This window comes from Tupaia chinensis, unplaced genomic scaffold, assembly GCF_000334495.1.
Source record: "Tupaia chinensis unplaced genomic scaffold, TupChi_1.0 Scaffold000023_1, whole genome shotgun sequence".
Taxonomy (NCBI): Eukaryota; Metazoa; Chordata; class Mammalia; order Scandentia; family Tupaiidae; genus Tupaia; species Tupaia belangeri.
Window position 1 is genome coordinate 44,535 of NW_006159453.1, and position 14,004 is coordinate 58,538.

The following is a 14,004-nucleotide window of genomic DNA, read 5'->3' on the forward strand; positions in this document are numbered from 1 at the left end:
CTACCTTTACTGCTATGTCTTCTCATAATGCCCTACGAAGTAGATATTTTGCATATGGCAGGTGATCAGGGGCCTTGGAAAATCAAGAAAACCCAAAATCTGTGCTGGGCAGTAGCATAGCACTGAGATGTGACACTCTGCAAGGCCGATTCACATGGGAAGGTTCTGGGTTTGCATCCAGAGATCTCTCTAAACGTGCCCGGCACATGTGCCATGACCTGGAGCTGGCCACGGGTGGACTGTGGCATCAGGACTCTATTGGAGATGCTGTCTTTCTCACTCTGTCTCTTCCCTTGTATTCATGGAAGAAATAAGTAAAGCAAAGCAAAAAAAAAAAATAAAATAAAAAATAAAAAACAAGGTAAGTTTTACCACCGTTCCCAGTAATGCTCGGGGTAGTAGAAGGTCAGTAAATGCATTTCTGATACTTCAGTTTAGAAATGTACCAGCTGGACTGTTTGACATTCACTGCATTAAACATGCTGAGAAATAAAAGATGTGCACTTATAATAATGTTGGGAGGATAAAGACGAACCTACAACAACACTGATAAGGAAAATGTAGACATTTGTGTTAAGGATGCTGTGCTTAGAATCATATGAACTTGTTCATAAGATTAGGGTGGTGGGAACCAGCAGTTAGCATAATGGCTATGTCGCTGGACTCCCACGTAGTCGACCGTCGACCGTGGTTCGCGTCCCGGACCCGGTGGCTTAAAACTCACGCCAGGCACGTGTGCGTGCGTGCCCAAGATCCTGAGACGAGAATGGAGGAGAAGGGATTGCGACGTGACCATCCCCTCTGGGGGGTGATTTCTCGTTTTCTGTCTCTATGTCTCTCTCTGTCTGTCTGGCGAGTGCACACGCCCTATAACGAAAACCTCTCAAAAAAAAAAAAAAAAAGATTAGGGTGGTAATAATATTAAATATATAACCAATATGGCACAATTTTAAAATGTCTTATTAGAATAAAACATGTTTGCAAAGTTATGCACAAATCAATTTTTCTAAGATTAGTTCATTTAATTAATTTTTATAAAATGGTATACACTCAAATAACTAGCACTTAGATTAACAAAGAGAATACAGATGCTCCGTGACTTATGATGGGGTTACATTTTTTAATTGTCAGAGGGCATGTATGCTTGCCAGAAAGAAATGGGGAGAGAGAGAGAGAGAGAAAGCCCCCTCAATGGTGTGTGGCCATTCCACAATCCCTTTCTTCCAGTTTTTCCTCCTACAGGGATTTGGGGCATGTGCACTCACACGTCCTGCATGTTTTGCAAGCTATCAGAGCTGAGATTCTAACCACTGTTGGCCATGTAGGATTTGGCTCTCTTAACCACTAAGACTACAGGGCTAGTCTGGGGTTACAGCTTGATTAAACCATCATAAAGTCAGGATATCATAACTTAAACCAGTATCTGGGAGCCTTCTATCCAGATGCTCCCTCTCTCTCCATCACTACCTACCCTTATGATTAGCACCATCTTCACATTTAACACCGTAGGTTTCTTTTGACTATTTTTAAAAAGTTTACATAAATGGAATTACGTAGTACATGCCCATTTGTGTCCAACTTCTTTCACTCAGTATCATGGATGTGAGATGCATTCATCTTGTTGAATATAGCTGTATCAATAGTTCATTCAGAAGGGATTATGTCATGGCCACCCCCCACCTCGGAGTGATTCTTCACTTTCTGTCTCACTGTCTCTCTCTGTTTCCTCTGGGAAGTGCATGCACTCTATGGCACAAATCTAAAACAAAACAAAACAAAACAAAACTTGTCAGGCACATATGCATGCATACCCAAAAATCCCTAGAGGAGAATGGAGGAGAAGGGATTGTGATGTGGCCATCCCTCCTGGGAGGTGACTTCTCACTTTTCCTCTCTATCAGTGAGCACATACACCCTATGGCAAAAAAAAAAAAAACTAAAAAAAAAGTTTTTTTAAGTTAATTTTGGCTAGCATTATTGTCATATTTTTAAATTTTAGCCATTCTGTTAGATGCACCATGAGATCACATTGTAATTTCAACCTACTTGTCTGAGTGATTAAACTCAAATTGCAATTGGCCATGTGCGAGTCCAGCCAAGTAACTGCTATGCCATCTTCTGGCCCCATACAAGTCCTTTTTCGGATGTTCGTATTGCAGCGTATTTTCCTATTCTGTGGTTTGCCATTTTACTAGTGGCATCTGTCTTTCCATGAACAGGTGCCCTTGGTCTTCATATTGTCCAGTGATCTGTTTTCTTCCTTGGTAGTCCTGTAAGTGTTCAAGAAGTCTTTGTCTACTTGAAGGTCACAGAGATATTTTCTGGTATTTTCTTTGGCTAGTGTTTGCTGTGACTTAAAACATCTTCTCAAAACTCATGCGTTGAAATTTGGTTGCTATTGCAGTGGTACTAAGAGAGTGAGGAAATTCAACTACGGTATCAACAAGTGGACCCTTTGGGAGGTAATTAGCATTAGATAAGGGTGGTGCCCCCATGGTTGAATATTGGTGGTTTTATAGAAAAAGGAAAAGACTAGAGCTGACATGCATTCTTGCTCTCTTTCCACGTTATGCCCTGTGACAGACACCTCAGGCCTCTCAGAGCATCCCCACCAGCAAGCAGGCCCTCAGCGATGCAGCCCTCAACCTTGGCTATCCAGAATCATGAACTGAATAAACCTTTATTCTTTGTAAATTACGAAGTCTGTGGTGTTTGTTATAGGCCTATAGATAGTGGCAAAACAAACTAAAACGGTATTATTATTTTACCTTGAACATTTAGATCTAAAATCTATCTGGAATTGACTTGGGGGGTGAAGTAGGGGGTCAAGATTCCTTTTTGGTCGTGTGAATAGTCAGTTGATCCAGCATCATTTACTGGAAAACCAGACAGTTCTGTCCCCCAATGTACGATAGCAGCCTTTTGATATAGTTAATAAATGCACTGTATAATAGATCTGTTTGGGGGCTCTAGTCCATCGGCCAGTTTATCTACCCGTGTACTATTTCTATGGCTTCGTCCAGGTCTCATATCTGATAGAGTGGATCCTCCAGTGGGCGCCAGTTTTTCTCTCTGTCAAACCACCTGTACTGAAGCGCCGTGGCCACCTCCCCCTTCGCTTTCAGTAAGTCCATGCGAGTGTGATTGATTTGCCCGTTCCCATGGCTTGTTCTCTTGTGGTTACCTGGGTCTTTGTTTCATCAAAGCCCTTTTTACTAAAGCCAGCCAGGTGTCTGCCCACGAGCAAAGCAGATCTGCTGGGTAATTAAATAACGCGGGGAAGGGGGAGGAGTGGAGGCGAGGTCGTCTCTGGAGAGGGCTTCAGTAAAGAAGTGAAACTCTGTCGGTCTACACTTGAAAACTGGCTACTGGGGTGAAATATTTTGGAAAGCCGGACTCTCAGATCCCGGCGGAGCAGTCTAGGCGAGGTCACCGAATGTAAATGTCGCGGGGGGTTCCGCGGGGCCGCACGAATCGGCTCGCCGGGGTGGGGCCGCGAAGCTGCAAATCACCAGCTGAGGGCCGGAGTGCGCGCCGCCCGCTCAGAGCTGCGCCTGCCGCTGCCGGGCCACGTCCTGCGGCAGCTGCGACGCGAGGGGTGCAGGGCGGACGGCGCTGCCCCTCTGAGCCCCGGCCGGAGACCCGAACCCTGTGCCGGGAGGTGAGTCTCCGCGGTGCGCCCCGGGCTGGTGGATTTATTGCTACAGTGATGGTTGCTTAGCAGTACCCCTTTGCAATAAGCTATTAGTTTTAGCATGCCACTGCTGAAAATATTCCATTACTCTTCATTGCAGTTTTTGGTGAATCATATGCCCCTCCCTCCTCCCCGCAGCGTTATCTGAAGTCTTGTTTGATTTTGGGAGACCATTAGTGTAGATGCCCTACAGAAGTCCTGAACAATGGACATGTATGATACCGCGTTATATTGTGTGTTGGGCGAAGTGTGCAGTGAAAAAGGAGAGCCGTTTAATAGTTGCCTATAAGAGAATGGTGGTAAATATATTTTGTTTCATTTCTTTTCCTACTCCAGGCAGGAGGGACAATTAGTAGGCCTCAACCTTAAAGAACGGGGCGTGTGTAGCAACAAAATGATAGAAATGGATACTAGTACTTGAATGAATTTAAAGTGGGCAGTTGTCTTTGAAAGCCAAGAGGTTACTAACCACCGCAGATTGCAAATACGTCCGCAAGTGCGGAATGAAAAAGTGTACTGTCAGATTTGGGGTGCCAGTGTGAAAGTATGAGAGCTGGAAGGTCTGGCTGCATCAAAAGGCTGAACTTACCCCTGTGAAAGTCAGGTGATTAAAAAAATTTCCATTAAAGATGTGAATCAGAATATGAGTGCGTCTTGGATCTAAATTAAAATTTGAGAGGGTTATTTGGGGGGACTGTGGTTTAAGCCAAGTGACTCGAGTGTTTGATATGTATTGGCAGGGGGCAGATGGGAGGGATTGTAAACAGTAGTGTGTCTTGTGACTTGGCAAACGTTGGGGAAGATGTGATGATGAATGAGTTTGAATTATGTGAAAAGACTAATGATAAAAAAAAATCATTTGCGTCTTTAGTAGTTGGTATACTAGATTAATGATTTTGGGAGGCATACTGTTTAGGGAGAAAATAGCGTAAAATTTTAAGTGATCATTTATTAAGAAGTGGGCTTTAAGTGTTAGGATGGAACAACAGGCAGCAGTTTACTCTCTTCCTAGTTTTCCAAAAAGAGAAGGGTATGTGGGAGACTGGTTTGTGCCATTGAGTGAGCGCTTGACACATGGTATAATCCATTAGATTTTAACAAGGATTTGTTAATTCGATACGAGGAAATGAATGAATCTTTTTAGTAACAAACTTTTCAGAGCATTTTTTCCCCCCAGAAATTCTTTTCAGGATAGGTGGCAAACACAAAGATGCATGGTAGTGAATTTTGATAGATTTTATTAAAGGATGGTTGGATTTTTAATTACACTCATTGACACCTTTGGAAGTATAAAAGAGTTAACAGTAAGAAGTAAACAGTATATATTAATCTTTTTAAAATAAATGAATTACAGCATTAGGTGATATCTTATTACAGAATTTTAACAATATTGACAAAATTTGTATCTCTAGAAACCTAGATTTTTAACCGATGTTATTGGGTCAGTTTCCTAACAGTCGAAATCACATTACATAAAGTGTGCAAGTTGCTTGGTTGCTTTAGTTGCAAAATTTTATGATAAGCTCAGAGTATTTGTACAAGTTACATATTAGAAACTTAGTGGATTGTTAACCTGGTCTAGGGTGTAGACTCCTGGGGAAGGTGAAGAAATTAGTCAGGCTACAGTGATTTAAAAAGTAGTTGTCTTTCTCCTAAGTGAGTGTGGTCTAATTCAGCAGATTTTGAAAATGTGTTATTTTGGATTTATTATGAAGAAGTTAATTTCTTTCCTTCTTTCTCCCCTCTCTTTATGGGAGATATTTGACAGCAGTGAGCTTCTGTAGATACTTCAAATTCTGATTCTCTCCCTTTATGGATAATTAATTAAAATTGATTCTAGGTTTTTGTGAGTATGACTACAGTTCCTGGTTATGAGTGTATAGTTATCAATAATTGGGTTTTCCCTTTTGGAAATATTTTACCTGTGCCAGATAAATTAACTTCATCCTTCAAGGCCAGAAATCAGGATATACTAGCCAATCCTTGGCCTCCCTCAACAAAATATTCATGTTAGAGAACACTAAATTGGCACTGAGAGGAGAATTACAGATACAGTAGTTTGTTTGGCAGGCTAAAAACTTGGCACCTAAGTGAATGTTATTGTCAACCCCATGTTCAGGAATTTTCTGCCCAACTTTTACATGTTTTTCATGCAGTCGTTTTGGCATTTTTTTATTAGCTTAAAAATGTTAAAGGTAATAATTTGTCAGAATTGTGCTACATCATGTAAATAGTCTTAAATTAAATTTGAAAGATTGGTGGTAAAGAATAGAATTTGTTCAGGTTTTCTCTCTCAGTTTGTGAAATGCCTAGAGGAAAGAAGTGTAAGAAACTTCTTTTGCATGTTAAGCTTCATCTACTATCATCTGGCAATGAATTCTGCAGCAGATTTTCAAGATAACTTTAGCTTACCCTTTAAGGCACTTAGACTTAAAACAAACTTATTGATTTGAATGGAGCCGCGGACTGCTCCTCCTCCCCGGATGCCTGGGCCACTCGCCGCAGGAGGAGCGGGCTGGGAAGTTTGGTGGAGAAAAGTTGGGCTCCGGGCCACATCCAGCCGGCGTGCGAGTGCTTCCCGGCAGAGCTGGCATTGCAGGCGGAGGGTGGCTGCGTGGGGACCCGACTCGCGCTCTCCCTGCTCTCCAACCGCGCTGGACGTGGCCCGCGGCGGGCGGCGCTCCGCGATCTGCGGGGAGCATCTCTGCTCTTAGCCCTTGAGCGGCATCTGGCCGGGCGCTGGCCTTGCCCGCCACTGCCCCCAGCCCCTCGGGTCCTGGCTGCTCGGCCGGCCCCCCACCCCGGGCCACCACCCCACCCCGGTCCACAACCCTCCAGGTCCGGTTCCTCTCCGCCGCGCCGGTGGCCGACCCGGGTCGGGGAGGAGCGAGGGCCCAGGGGCCTCCGCTGGAACCAAGGCTTAGAGGAGAGTCTCTGCGCTAATCTCTTGGGAAGTTCGCAAAGAAAGCGAAGGAGCCAGCCCGTGACTGCTGACCACGTCTCCCTCCCTCTCTCCCTTTGTTGAGAAAGAATGAATAGTTGGCTGTGTCGCTCCCTCTGCGCCGGGGTCGGGAGGGGAGGGGACGGCAAAGGAAGGGAGGGCTGGTGGGCGAGGCTGGAAGGAGGTCCCGATCGATCGCAGCCCATCTTTCCTCACCCACCTGGGCTGCTGAGGTTGCCACCCACTGCCACACGGTTTAAACGAGTGTAGACACTCTTAACCACTAAGACTACAGGGCTAGTCTGGGGTTACAGCTTGATTAAACCCATCATAAAGTCAGGATATCATAACTTAAACCAGTATGTTGGTTGGCTAGGCAGCCCTGTTCTTTGGCGCGGTGGGTCGTGGTTGGGATTCTGGGGGAGTGGAGAACTCTGGTTTTGCCGTTAACGCGCTTGAAGCAAGGTGCACAAAGAGAACAATCATTTGTCTAGCCTCCTGCCTGCTTTCGCTTCAAGTAAAGCCATTAACTGGGATAGAAAGTTGAGCCGTGCATGCAGAGCTTCTAAACCTTCACTCTTATCTCCCAAGGCTACCCAGACCTCTCCATGGAAAGTACATAGGCGGAGGGAAGGTCAGTTTGGAGTCGGTAATCTCCCCCTCCGTTGCCAGGGACCCAGCGGATCCTGGACGAGGCGGGAGGCCTCGGTGCTAGGGGCGGGGCTCAGCTGAGCGCGGGTCCCCAGTGGGAGGGGCTGCCCAGTAGACTGTGGGGAAGCCCACGGGCAAAGCGGTTCTGCAGGCGGCGTCCCGGCTGTAAAGCAACCAAGCCGAGGATTCCCTCCCGCTTCAACTTCGACTTCTAAACTCCTGGTATTTCCAGGATGACTAACCAAGATATCATACTCCTATTCATTAGAAAGGACTGCTTGTCAAATGGATGCGAATCTGAAGAACCTTATCTTATAAATCCTGTGCTGCACTGCTTGAAATACAATCCATGGAAGAATTATTCATACTTTAATCATTTGGCCCGACTTCATAGGTTTACTTCAAAAATAAAGGGATACTTTTAATTCCTAAACCCAAACAAAACTATATTCTCAGTGGATAAGCCAATTTTATCTGTGTGGTTGTTCTGTCTCCTCTCCCTGTCTAACTCTGCAGAGAAGATACAAAACTGGAGAACCAAATTGTAAATTCTCTGTCATAATCATAGTGGGGCAGCCGAGGTAGTCACATTTCTAGTGTATAAAAGATGACAGAAAGTTCTTAAAACCCACATCAGATAACTATGAGCTTCGCTTAAAAATATCTCATTTCAGAAATAAAAGGGAAAAATCCAAATGAGTGGGCTGCTTATCTCTGCCTCAGATTGCAAGATCACCAGTTTCTTGAAGGCGTCTTTGTAAAGCAAGTGGCTTGGGCTGCAGTTCACAAACATTTCGTGGAAGCATAGCGGCTGACCAGGGTCAGGGAGGTGGCATGTATCATATATTAGTCTCTGAGGCTTACTCTTGATGTTCACATGGCTCTCCTATGTGACATAGAGTCTTTGACCTTTGTATATATTTCAAGAGCTGGCCTTAGACCAGTTGGGACACTGTGTTTACCAGCACAGCAGAGAGGTGAGGTCAGATGGCCAAAGTCTCACCTGGGCTTTTCTTTTCTTTCTTTTTTTTTTTTTTTTTAGAGGTGTTTGCTATAGGGCACATGCACTTGCCAGACAGACAGAGAGAGACAGAGAGACAGAAAGCGAGAAATCACCCCCCAGGGAGCATGACCACACCGAAGTCTCTTCTCCTCCATTCTCCTCTCGGGATCTTGGGCACGCACGCACACGCGCCTGGCGTGAGTTTTAAGCCACCAGGTCCGGGACACAAACCACGGTCGACTACGTGGGAGTCCAGCGACATAGCCATTACGCTAACTGCTGGTCCCTCACCTGGGCTTTTCTTTTAAAGAAAAGGGTCTTGGTGTGCTGTATGTGCGTCTGTGTCTGTCCTGCTTGTTTACTTCTGTTTTTCTAGTTTAAACATTTCCCTCCTCTTCCTTTCTAGCTGCAATTTTCCCAGGAGCAGTGACTTCATTTGTGAACTCGGACACTACAAAAGACACAGTAACAATCAAGACAGACATGGTCCCTGTTCTTCTTAGAGGAAGCTTACTATTGACTTATTATTATCATTATTATTATTATTATTTTGCTATAGTATTGCATGCTCTCCAGAGACAGACGGAGGGAGATGAGAAAGCACTTCCCACAAGGAGTGGTCACACTGCAATCCCTTCTCCAGTTCTCCCTCCTTTGGGGAGGGACATGCACATGTATACCTGGAGTACTATATATAATTACATCAATTTTTACAACAATCCTGTGAAACAAGTGCTATTAATTCATTTTTACACATGAGAAACTATCAGAGAGGTTAGGTAACTGTCCCAAGCCATGGAATTAGTAAGTTAGTAACAGAGGAGAAATCAAATCTGTAAGTATCTGACTCCAAAGCCTAGGTTCTGGCTCATACTGTTTTGGTTTTTGGAAAGAGTTTGTTTATTTATTTATTTTTCTGTGAGCAAGGTGGTGGGAGGGAACGCCTAACAGGGTTCTGATACCATGATCCACTTCCCGGTCTTCAGCTAGCCCCCAGTCATGGGCAAATGTGTGTTGATATACTCAGAGGTCTCCAGACTTGAACCAGTAACCTTCCCATCTGGGATTGCCTCACAGAGCTTCACCATCTGGGCCTCATACCATTTTGAATTTTGAAATTCAAATAGTGTATAAGAAGGGGCCAGGTGGTGGTTCAGTGGTAATGCAGCTGGGCTCACATGGAAAAGGCCCTGGGTTTGTGCCTGGCATGTGTGCATGTCTATGATCCAAGCTGGCTAGGACTGGAGGTAGGTGGAGGCATGGGGGTCCCGTTAGGAATACCTGTCTCTCTGTTTCTGTGTCTCTTACTCTCTTGGAAGAAATAGACAAGTAAATTTTAAAAAATCAAACAGTCTGTCAGAAATACTAGAAACATCAAAACAGAAACATATTCTAAGTGGAAAACATGGGCGTCAAAGCCTGGGGACTGGGGTTTAGTTTCCACCCTCCTGTTCAAACATTTGTTCCTGCCTCTAGGACTTAGTGTCTGCCTCCCTGGAACTCCCTTTGGATCATTTCTTGATTGATTTCTTCTCATTTTTTAAAGTCTCATATCATCGTTACATCTTCAGAAAGGCCTTCCCAGACCGCACTCATGTAAAATAGCCCTCCGCCCCCACCCATATCGTTGATCGTTTTATCCCATTTCATACTCTGTAGCACTTACCACTTGGATGTTGCCTAGTTATTTTCTTGTTTGTATTGATTGGCTCCCCTACCACAGCATAGGCTCCATTAGAGCAGGACCTTGTCTGGCTTAGTATGTCCTCAGCCTTGCTGTACTGTAAGCCCTCAGAGGAAACTTCTGAATGAATGAACGATTATATCCCTTATCTGGAAAACTACCAACTGGGAACTACCAACATTTACGGCCATTACTTATGATCTGCTTCCTTCATAGAGTATTAGCCTCTCTGGGATAGGGACCACTTCAGTCTTGTTTGACCCTGTTCCCACCACCTCGCACTGTGGCAGCCACATAAGAGACCCTCCATAAATGCGTATGTTGAGGAATGAATGAAGAGTCTGTTGACTGAATGATATCTTCTCATTGTCATTTGATTCTGTTATCCAGGAAAACAATTCTGAATGTAAGTTTTTCTGTATCAAAGAGACGCACTAATTCAGTGGTTCTCAACCCAGGCTCCATATTGGTCGATACCAGGGAGCTTTAAAAAGGCTGATGTCCAGGTCCTTCTCACAGAGTTTCTGATTTCATTGCTCAGGTTGCAGCTTGGGCATCAGTCAGGACATTGAAGGCCACCCACGGGGCTCTTATGCAGAACCATCACTTTATGTTTTCAGAACTCACTCCTTGCTTTGGTTGTTATAGATGTAAAGCAGTCATGGTGAGAGAGAGAGCAGGGATATAATTCATGGGTATTGTATGATTCCTGAAAGTTTAAGAGGTACTTTCACATCTGTTATCACATCTGATAATAACAAGCTAAGGGACCTACTCCCTGATTTAAGTATTCCCTTTCTGTTGATGACTCTTAAAAATTGACATCTGCCCTTGCTCCTCACTACACACGCCGGTGTTTAACTGCCTAGACTGAACTGGCCCCTGGCACCTCACAGGCAGTAGCCCCATTAGTGAGCTTGTTACCCTCCCTCCTGGAGGGATTCCCTTCTGAAACTGTAATACTCGATATGTTACAGCAGCACACCACCCTCCTGCGGCCTCCTTCTGCCCAGACAGAGGTCTCTTCACCCTGTCTTTCCTTTCCTCCCCTGGCCACTGCCCCAGGTCAGAGTTCTTCACCACTCCTGAAGGTTGTAGCTATCAGCCCAAGTGACCTCCCTGTCTCCCTCAATCTCTGTCTCTCCCCTCTGGAATTACCTACCTGGCTATAGACTGGATTCTGCCCTTCCCTTCCAGATCTTCCCTGGCAAATATGGTGAAGTTCAGATACCTTGGCAGGGCCTTTAAAACAATAGTCTGGTCCCAAGCTGTGCTGCTTCCAGGAAATGCATCTTGGCCTTACCTGGAGCTGCACCACATGACTTGCAGTGTCCTGAGCGCACCAGGACACTTGCATGCCTCTATGCATTTGCCGTTAGGACTTCCTTTGGAAGGCTTTCCCCTGCAGACGTTAACCTTCCAGGATGCTTGTCTCCATTGTTGCCCTCTCTGAAATCTTGGAGTCCTTCTGTCAAAATCCATCATTATGGTCAATTACTGTATTGCTTGAGCTGCTAAAAAATAGTAATAATGCTGCTCCTAGCATAAGAGTCTCTATGAGATGTATTTTTCTCTGTTAGACCTCATAGTCAGAGACTGAGGCTTAGGCATCTGTTTCTCTGAGTGTCCTATTTGGAGTAGGCATTTACATGTTGGTTGAATTAAAGCTAGGAAGGGGGCAGTTAGCACCTCTTGTTATCAGAAAATGAAGTGAGGTATGGAGAATTTGCTGAAGGGCATTTTAGAGCTCTTAAGCTCAACCCTGAAATCTAGATAGATACCAGATAAGCAGAGAAGATCTGGGGTAACTTTTCCCATTTTGCTGTCTTGGAAATGGATGTGATGAACATTGCGGTCCTGCGCACATGGAAGAGGCTGGCTAACGTGCTACAGAGCACCCCACAGGTTTTCTTTTTCTTTTTTGTTTTGTTTCTTTCATGAAAAAGAGAGAAAGATGCTTTCCCAGTAGGGTCTCACACCACAACCCTCCCCTTTCCTAGCCAGCCAGCCAGGATCACAGACTGCCTGGCAGGAACTGGTCAACCAGAGAACTGAACCTGCAGCCTTCCATCTGGATTCAGCTTGACTTGAGCAGTGCATTACCACTGCCCCTCTGAGCTGGGCCCCCACAAGTTTCTTTGAAATAATTCAGACCTGTCTATGAAGAAAGAACAGTTTGAACAGTTTGAACAGTTCATAAATGAGGGGCGTGTGCTCTGTGTGTGTTCTGTGTGTGCGCGCATGTGAGTGTGTGTATGTGTGTGTGTAGGGTGGAGGCTTACGTCACTGGTGGTCAAGCAGTAGGGACTAGGGAGTTTGGTTTCTTTTTTAGTAATCATGATTAACATTGAGAAAGTGCTGACAGTGTGCCAGGTACTGGCCAGAACTGGGAGGGGCCTGCATGGGACTCACAATGCCACAGTTCTGAGCCTGCTGTGAGCCAGGCTTTCTGTGTGGTCCCACGCAGATGTGGAGCAGGCAACCCCTAGAGTTACCATGTCCAGCAAAGAACTGAGGGCAGAATTATGATCATATGCCTTGAGCAAAAGGTCTCTGTCCATCCAGCCCTCAGCACTTGTCCCCTCCTCCTCTCGCACAGGGAAGGAGAGGGTCACGTGCGTTCTGGTGCTCGGTGTGTTTCCTTTGCATCCTCTGCTGTCTTTATCCCCATTCCCCTGCTCTCAGCTTGTGGCAGGCTGAATCTTCTCGGTGGTCTTCAGACCGCTTCCTGAGTCCCCAGTTTCTCTGTGGAGCTGACTGTGTTGGTACTGTGAAGTGGTGACTTTCACTGAAAGCTCTTTCCTGATCAATGCAGTGGAAGGGGTGGTCCATGGGAAGTGGGGGCTGTGGGCTTGAGAACCGGCTGCTGAGCAAAGGGCCATTCTCCTCCCAGCCTTCAGGAAGGGCTGTGTATGGGGCTGTCCTGCGGGGCGGTCCGGACCAGAGTCTGGCATCGTAACGAGTGTAGAACAGATTCTGGAGCCTGACGTCTCCAAGGACCAGGCCTAATTTTTATTCAGGCTCCTATTTCTTTTCCTCTTTCTGTTGACCTGAAAAATCATCTTATATAACTTAGCTTGGGTCAAAACCAGAGTTTAGTTTTTAGGGGCACTTACTTCCTCTGTTCAAGGTGAACGTTTTGACTAGTGTTCATAGCTGGGAACAGTGGTTGGGGCTGCTTCCCTCCCAGCCTCATGGGCCACTTTCCTTTTTCTTTCCATGTTTCCTCAACAGCCCCCCTGTCCCCCCCCACACACACACACATACACACACACACACACACACACACACACACACACACTTTCTTTTTCTTCTTCCCCTTCCCGTTCTATTCCTCCCTGGCTGTGCAGGCACCCATGGGTATAGTTTAACCCTGCGATGGCAAGGAGGTTCCTGACCCCTCTGGGGAACAATGTACATGGAGCCCCTCCCTACCCCAGGGACTTTCCTTTGCAGCTGAGCCTGCTGATGTATGGAAGAAAGGCCCACCTCCTGACCCCTGACCCTGGCCTGTCTTCATTAATTAGAGTACATTGATTTATTTATAAGCACCAGGTCTTTGCCAGAAAAATTCACCCCGTCACTCTGGGTAGCACGACTGAGGGGCTGGTCTGGTACTGAAGACATTCTACCAGCTAGAAAATTCCAGTAATCTCTGCCTGTTCTTACCATGTACAGGATGTTGCCAATACGTGAGCTTAGTTATCTCAAAACTTAGAACATTTTCTCTAGTGCATTTATTACAGAGACCATGAGTCCTGCCTTAATAACCTTTTTTTCTTAGTTGTGCTTTTCCATCAGCTTTCGTCATTTGAAATAATAGAACGGTTTATGTGCCTCTAACGGCTCCAGTGTGTTTACCCTTCCGGTTTTGCTGCCAACCCAGGAAAATTCCTCTGTAGGATCATAAAAGGAGCAAGAAGAATACACTTCCCATCCTTAGTAAGCTCCACTAATCATACCATTAAATGCCATTGGTCTTTTACTGTGACTATTTTCTTTTGCTATGTGGCATATTTCTATTTCCTTTC

General features: G+C 45.4%; 1 protein-coding gene across 1 annotated transcript in view; it reads left to right on the forward strand.

Moving 5' to 3' along the window:
* Nucleotides 1-3,571: 3,571 nt before the first annotated feature.
* BCAR3 (BCAR3 adaptor protein, NSP family member) overlaps nt 3,572-14,004 on the forward strand; it is a gene marked incomplete in the record, with an annotated part of 133,281 nt that continues 122,848 nt past the window's right edge. Inside the window, 2 exon segments of the mRNA XM_027770415.1 lie at nt 3,572-3,661; nt 13,758-13,915.